Source organism: Macaca nemestrina, chromosome 6 (genome assembly GCF_043159975.1).
Source record: "Macaca nemestrina isolate mMacNem1 chromosome 6, mMacNem.hap1, whole genome shotgun sequence".
Lineage (NCBI taxonomy): Eukaryota > Metazoa > Chordata > Mammalia > Primates > Cercopithecidae > Macaca > Macaca nemestrina.
The window spans coordinates 20,849,726-20,857,964 of NC_092130.1; the positions used below are offsets into that span (position 1 = coordinate 20,849,726).

Here is an 8,239-nt window from a genome sequence, read left to right on the forward strand (position 1 = left end):
GCATGAGCCACCGCGCCTGACCCTGAAATCTGTGTTTTTCATGAGTGCCTCAGATGATTTGTACACATCCTGGGGGGTGAGAAGTGTACTATTTTTACTTGCCTTGTCAAGACCCCTGCTTTCACTCTTATCCTAACCTAAAGGCTTTGTCCTGACAGAGACTATGAGGCAAATTAGAGGGAACTTAAAGCTCCTCCAACTTGGTGGCTCAGTTTGCTCTTCCTAGGACTATTCAGTGAACAATGACACATTAGGGGTGTGAGCTGATGAGCTCCATGAGGGCAAGAACCATGTGACTCTTCTTCATTGCTTGTCACTGGTGTGCAGAATAGCACCTGCCACATAGCCCACAATCAACATAAGCAAATGAATGAGCACTGACATGAGTGCCAGGCAATGTGTGAGATACCAAGTGTGGCAAATGTGCATAAAACTATGAGATGCTCAAAGTCAAGGGGGAAGGCAAAAATGAAAAATTTAACATTAGAACATAAGCTAAATGTCCAAGGTTCTGTGGGCTTCATAGTAAAGGTAAAATTTGAGCTGCACGTTGTTTTATATCTTCTGCATCCCCTGGATAACCAGGGGATAACCTCTGATGTCAATTATCTGTAAGTAAAATCGTTTATTTTTCTTGAGATATAGTAGAGAATAGTAGGTTGTTTTTTGGCTCCATAGTTTTCTTAATAATTGTGCAAAATGAAGCAAGCCTTTCTAGGCCTCAGCTTCCTGCTTTTGTACCAACTTTACAGGGCTGTCTGGAGAATTAGATCAATTAATACACATAAAAAGCCTAGCTTAAGACATAGCAAGCACTCAAAATATATTATTACAATGTAGTTTTAACATCCTGTAAACACTGTATCTAGCCCCGTCTTCAATGTACATTAAGAAAAAAAAATGCCTTTTTAAAAATGTATTTTACTAATAGCTAATGCAAAAGAGAGTATCAGTTCCAGGCTCTGTCCAAGTTAATATAAATCCCAGGTTAGTGGAGTCTGAAATTAATTGGCTTTTTTCTCCTTGTGACATTATAATTTAGAATGTAAGTATTTTCTCCCTAAATGGGAGAGGAATTTCACTGTTACATCACAGAGAACAGTATCCTCATGGCTGCTGAAATTTTTATGAAAAAAAATTGTATTATAATAAAATAGGCAAGGCAAGATCTTTTGTTATGTGAAACGTTACAGTAGAGAAATCTCAGATGGGAAGATTATTGTCCGTGCCTTGGAGAGGCTTTGAATCCCATGAAATGAGGGGAGGGCCAGTGGGGTTTGTTAATAAAGCTCCACTAGCTGGTAAATCTATGGACTTCGTGGTTACAGAAACCACACACCCTGGCTTGCCCATGACAGCCCCAGTTAGTCCCATCGTTGTTGTTTAATTAATAGTAACATTTTCTTGCATTCTCAAAACTGCCCCAGTTTGGGTGATAAATTAGATTGTCACCTACTTATGACTCTTCCTGTCTCCCCGGCAGAGAACCCGAGGCCCAACCTGGGGTAGTAATGATGAAAATTACATTTGCACAGCCCTTGATATATACTGGGCACTGTGTTGAACACCCACCATGCGTTATTTCATTTATTCTTCCCAAAAAGGCTCAGGTAAGACTTCTAGAAGACAAAGGCACAGAAAAGATTCCACTGTACCCCTCAACCATATTCAACATAAGAACAACTATACATGCTAAATTAAAATAATTAAAATCCACAGACGTTTTGAAAAACAGCTTCTTTCCTGATGTGTCATTACAAAATTCGGAACTCACGCATCAAAGCTGAACTTTTCACATTTTCTTTCGCTTTCTTGCTAGGGCCTGAAGCACATACTTGATCTGCCAGTGTTCACAGATCTAGAACTGCTCACAATAACCCAGCGAGGTGAGTGTGACTGCATCCATTTTACAGATAAGACACCTGAGGTTTAGAGGAATCATCCCACTGTCACACGCTAGTTCCTCAGTTTTAAAACATCATGCTTAATCCCCCTCACATTTTAACATTTCTGGAATAAAGATAACCTCACAACAAAAGAACATTTTTAGTGTAGTATTTCTCTCCTGACTCATTTTTATGACTTTAATAATGTATCCTATACCTGACAGCTTCTTAGGCTGCAGGACACATAAGAACAGCAGAACTGACTTTCTTTTTTTTTTTTTTTTTTTTTTTTTTTTTTTTGAGACGGAGTCTCGCTCTGTCGCCCAGGCTGGAGTGCAGTGGCCGGATCTCAGCTCACTGCAAGCTCCGCCTCCCGGGTTCACGCCATTCTCCTGCCTCAGCCTCCCGAGTAGCTGGGACTACAGGCGCCCGCCACCTCGCCCGGCTAGTTTTTTGTATTTTTTAGTAGAGACGGGGTTTCACCGTGTTAGCCAGGATAGTCTCGATCTCCTGACCTCGTGATCCACCCGTCTCGGCCTCCCAAAGTGCTGGGATTACAGGCTTGAGCCACTGCGCCCGGCCAGAACTGACTTTCAAACCTGCTCCATCTGACTTCTTATCTTTAACCACTGTGCCACACTGCCTTGAATCAATCTTTATTAAATGTCATTATAAATAAAGAGAAAAAGTTTTAGCCAAACTTAAATGGCTGTGCATAGAGATCAAATGAGGAGAGAAGAATCCTTACCTCTATGGTTTTCACTCTTTCAGCTTCTTTCTGATATTCTGTATGACTGACAGGGGTAGGAACTGGGGAGTGAGAATTGGGGGTGAGAAGGTAAAGCACCAAAAGCATAAAGAGGGGGAAGTAGAAAAACCAAGGCATTGGGGCAAGGGTTCCCAAATTAACTTTTCTGATCTCACTTTGCAGGAAACAGATATTGCATTGTAACTTCTAGTAGAGTAGGTCTTACCTGACTTTGACCCTGCTTAACTATTCTGAGCCTCAGTTTCATCATCTGTAAAATGGATATAATTAGGGTTGTAGATACAACAACTTGAACCAGGTTGGGGATTTTTCCTGTCCTTCCTCTAGAGCATTAGAGGCAGTATTACAAGAAAGGCATTTAGAACAGTGCCTGGCACACAAAAGTCCTTAAGAAGTGTTACCCGCTATTATCTGTCATCCCTTCAACTTCATTTGAGGCCACCACACATTCCCTCCATTGTCCCCCAACACACAATCCCCAGCCATGTCAGTTTTCTTCCAGTTATTCCGACAAACCAAGCACTTTACCTCTTCAGAGTCTTCACACATGTTGTTCCTTCCTCCTGGCACGCTCTTCCAGAATTCCATCTTTGAAGAGCCAATTCATGTTCATGCTAGAGCCTTAGCTAAATTATCACCTCTTCAGTGAGGCCTTCTCTCATCCTCTCCAAATGCAGTCCTACTGTGTCTCTTTCTATTGTGTATCTTTGCTTACTCCTTTCCTATCCTTCATCGGAATCTAAAATGGTCTCATTCATTCATTAGTACAGGTACTTATCACCTGCCACCACCACACCGGGAATATGCACAGTCTTGTATTCTTGTGTCCCTGCACCTAACGCATGCCATGCCTGGCACGATAGATGCTCAATAGATCTTTGTTGAATTGCATTTCCCAAACTTAATAAACGAAAGCCTCAGAATCTAAATCCAGGTCAGTTTATAGCCAGAGGCTGTACATAGAAAGGGAAATGGTTTGTTTTATAAATGGTTTTCTCTCCCACAGGAACCTCCGTCCGTCAAGAGCCTGGAGCCTATGACTCGGCATTCCGTCCCAGGTGCCTCTCGTGTTTATCTCCCAGTGTGTGTGCTTCACAGTAGGATTTAGTTTTCATGCTCATGTATTTGATGATTTGGGTTCATCTGTGACACTCTCAGGGGACTAGGCACCTTCCCATGGACCTTTGCTCGAAAGTAATGAAAGCTGCCTCACAAAGCTCTCATTACCTGTGCTGTTTGGGGAGCCACAGCTTTATTGAAGGTATCACCACATTGCTTCCTGAATCGAAGATTTTCAAACCAGATGCTGGTGGGATTTAGGGAACTCGAATCAGGCTGAGGATTTTTCCTGTCCTTAACAGACACAGAGTGCAGGGTTATCGACTTCCTTGTTCATTAGAGTCACCTCCAGATCTCAGTTAAAAATGCGCATTCCCAGCATCCTACCCCATGGGAGTCTGAGTCAATAGAATTTTTATTACAGTGATATTTATTCAGAGGACATTTTTTAGCTTCCCATGTGATTGGTGCTGGGACAAGCAGCTTCACATCCATTATTTGGTTTAATCCAACTAACAATTCTATGATGTAGGCATCACATTTATTCCTCTTCATAGATAAACAAACTGGATATAAGAAAAGTTAAATACTTTCCCCCAGGTTCTACAGCTTATCAGTGGGGCTCCAAAATCTTGCTACTCAAAGTATGATCTATGGACCTGCAGGTTTGGCATCCCCTGGAAGGTTGCTACAAATGCAGGCTCTTGGGCTGAGCACAGTGGCTCACACCTGTAATCTCAGCATTTTGTGAGGCCGAGGCAGGTGGATCACTTGAGGTCAGGAGTTCGAGGCCAGCCTGGCCAACGTGGCAAAACCCTGTCTCTACTAAAAATATGAAGAAAAAAAAAAGAAAAAAAAGCTGAGCATGTTGGTGCATGCCTGTAATCCCAGCTACTCAAGAGGTTGAGGCATGACAGGCAGGACAATTGCTTGAACCCGGAAGGCAGAGGTTGCAGTGAGGTGAGATCGGGCCACTGCACTCCAGCCTGGGCAACAGAGGGAGACTCTGCCTCAAAAAAAAAGAAATGCAGACTCTTAGGCCCCACCTCAGACCTCTTGAATCTGAATCTGCATTTTAATAAGATCCTCAACTGACTGATGTGCACATTCAAGTCTGAGAACCCTACTCCAGTGTACCTGACTCAAAGCTGGGGTTCTTTCTCTCCTCTCTTGTCCAGTGGTTTTCAAACATGAGTTCCCACTAGAATCACCTGCAATCCATATTAAACAGGTAGTTACTTATTGAAGTTCCACCATCAGATGCTGTGATTTAGTAGTTCAGGGCTGAGGCACAGGAATCTATATTTAACCAACAGCCCAAATGGTTCTAATGTGGGTGGTCTGAGGATCACGCTTTGAGAAACACAAGATAGAAAATGCATTGACCTCACTTTTCCTATCTGTTGAGAATAAAATAGGAGATTTAAAAAATGAGCTTCTAGCTTATAAAGACACTGCTTTTAGTGGCTGGGTGTGGTGGCTAACGCCTGTAATCCCAGCAATTTGGGAGGCCAAGGTGGGTGGATCACTTGAGGTGAGGAGTTCGAGACCAGCCTGGCCAACATGGTGAAACCCCATCTCTACTAAAAATACAAAAAATAGACAGGCTAGGTGGCATGCGTCTATAATCCCAGCTACTTGGGAGGCTGAGGCAGGAGAATTGCTTGAACCCGGGAGGTGGAGATTGCAGTGAGCTGAGATTTTCCCACTGCACTCCAGCCTGAGCGACAGAATGAGAGTCCTGGAGGCAGGAGAATCACTTGAACCCAGGAGGTGGAGGTCACAGTGAGCTGAGATCATGCCACTGCACTCCAGCCTGGGTGACAGAGCAAGACTCCATCTCAAAAAAAAAAAAAAAAAGACTCTGCTTTTAAGATCAGTTCCCACATTTGTAACGAGGAGAGGAGGGAAAACAGACCCCTCTAAACCTTGAAAGTTGGAAGCTGGCCAGGAACAGTGGCCTGTGCCTGTAATCCCAGCTATTCAGGAGGCTGAAGCAGGAGGATCACTTGAGGCCAGGAAGTTGAAGCGGGGTCACATAGTGGGACGCTGTCTCTAAAAAAAAAAGTTTAAAAAAAATAGCTGATTGTAGTGGTGGATACCATTAGTCCCAGCTACTCAGGAGGCTGAAGCTGCAGTAAGCTATGATTGCACCACTGCACTCCAGACTAGCCAACATAGTGAGACCCTGTCTCTAAAAGAAATTAAAATGAAGATTAGCTGAGCACAGTGGTGCATACCTGCAGTCCCAGCTACTCAGGAGGCTGAAGTGGGAGTAACACTTGAGGTCAGGCATTTGGGGCTGAGTGAGTTGTGATTGTGCCACTGCATTCCAGCCTGGGTGACAGAGCCAGATCCTGTCTCAAAAATAAAATAAAAATAATATTAATAATAAAACAAAAAAGAAAATCAGAGATGGAGAAACTTTAAAGATAACTTGTCCATGATCACACGGCTCATTAGTGGCAGAGCTAAAGCAGTATCTAAGACTGCTGATTCTTTCCATTAAAATGCAAATCACCAAGCATAAAGCTCAGTAGCAGCAGCAGAAGCACAAGTGGCAATTATAAAGCTCCACATGTGTTTTTACATATTGACTCATTTAAATCTCATAACAGCCCATAAGGTAGGTACTATTATTCTTTTTACACTAATGAGGAAACTGAGGCACAGGGAAAGTAAGTCACTTTCTTACCTAGTAAGTGGTAGAGTCAGTATTCAAATCCAGGCTGGCTTTGGCATTCAGATTCTTAAGGCACTTAGTAAGCAAAGAATAAATAATGAATGAATGAATGAGTGGATGAATAAAATATCAAATGATTGCAAACTGTTCTGGAATACCCTATCAGGTTTTATCCTTCTCTTTGTCTCAAAACAAATGGATTGAAGTGGAAATGTATCACACCCCTGTTAGCATCTGTTTAAAGGGCATGGGAGCTGGAGTCAGACATACCTGAATTCAAATCCAGCTTTTCTGCTCATTAGCTATATAACTTTGGAAGAGTCACAAAAATCTACTTAAACCTTAGTTTTCTGATATGTAAAAGAGATGCAAGTATAGTGGCCATCTCCTAGGTTGTTGTAATGAAAATAAAACAAAGTCATTAAAAGGAATGATTATTTTAAACACTGCCACATATTTTTGCTGCCATGTTTGGTTTTCAAATAAGCTTGATGTTGTCTTAATAGTTGTTAAGCCCCCGGAGGGCAAGGCACTGTTCCTTGAACTTCTTTATCTCCAGGATCCCCCTCTGACTGTATTAATGACACCTTACTCACTGATAGGGATCAGCCTCTGTCACTGTTGCTGTGTTTACATACCAAGAGGAGGAAGAAACACTTCTTCAAGGCATAGTTTCTCTGACCCGTGCCTCACTGGGTTTCTTCTTTTACAGAGAGCATGCAGGAATGCACAGAGAAACTTCTATGAACAGCAGAAGATGAACTTTGTTTTAGAGAAGAGCTACCTTGAAAAATAATTGAACGAGGCATCAACAGCAGACTTCCCCACCCTGATATGTGACCTTGGGCAAATTGCTTTCTCGCTCTGGGTATCTATTTCTCTTCCTGTAGAACAAGCAGGACAATTGTTCAGGTCTCTAAGGGTTCTTGCCTGTATTAACATTCTAATTCTTTGAGTCCTCATTCAGTGATTCTCAAATTTCCCACCCACCCCTCTTAAGCTTCACTATGGGACACTGATGGGGAAGAACAAGGCTCTCATCAAATGAGAAGTGCATAAAAATTATTAAGTATTATAACATCCACAAAACCATTAGAGATACTATATTGAGCACCTACTGGATGTTACCCACCATGTTCACACTTGCATACAACTGTTTCAACAACCCTAAGTGGTGGATATTATTGCTCTGATGTTACAGATAAGGAAACTAAGCTCAGAGCATTTAAGATAACAGGCCCAAGGTCACATAGCTAGTAAGTGGCATGGGTGGGATTTGAATCCATTTTTTGGTGATCCAGGTTATATTATTGGTTTTAAAAGTAAAAGCAAAATGGTAAATGATTTGTATAATATACTACAATTTAGCCAAAAAATGTGAGGTGGTGAGTACAACTCATACAACTACATGAAACATTGTGTATCTATATCTATGCAATAGAAAAACTGTAAAAATGTTAAGTGGTTACTTATAGTGGGAGTGAGGAAATTGAGTGGCGATGGCAGAGACTTCTTTTAACATATCTTGTTTTAAAAAGTACTCCCTAAATATCCAAAGTAAAATGAAATGAAACAGAAATTTGTAACCAGTCATTGATATAACCACATAGAGAAGAACTTTTCAAAGTGCTTTAAAGTGCTTCAGCTCTGCTTTAAAGCACAGTTATGTGACTGTACATCCCTACTAAGATATAGCATAAGAAAAAAAAGTACTAGAGAAAACAAATTATTTATTTATTTATTTTATTTTATTTTATTTTATTTTATTTTTGAGACAGAGTCTCGCTCTGTCGCCCAGACTGGAGTGCAGTGGTGCAATCTCGGCTTACTGTGAGCTCTGCC

General features: G+C 41.6%; 1 long non-coding RNA gene across 1 annotated transcript; it reads right to left on the reverse strand.

The window, feature by feature from the left end:
* Nucleotides 1-2,161: 2,161 nt before the first annotated feature.
* Nucleotides 2,162-8,060, reverse strand: LOC139363718 (uncharacterized). Its single transcript, XR_011624516.1, has 4 exons — nt 7,036-8,060; nt 6,410-6,472; nt 5,955-6,071; nt 2,162-4,008 (listed from the first exon to the last, which is right to left on the reverse strand). It is a non-coding gene; the product is annotated as an uncharacterized lncRNA (long non-coding RNA).
* Nucleotides 8,061-8,239: the final 179 nt, after the last annotated feature.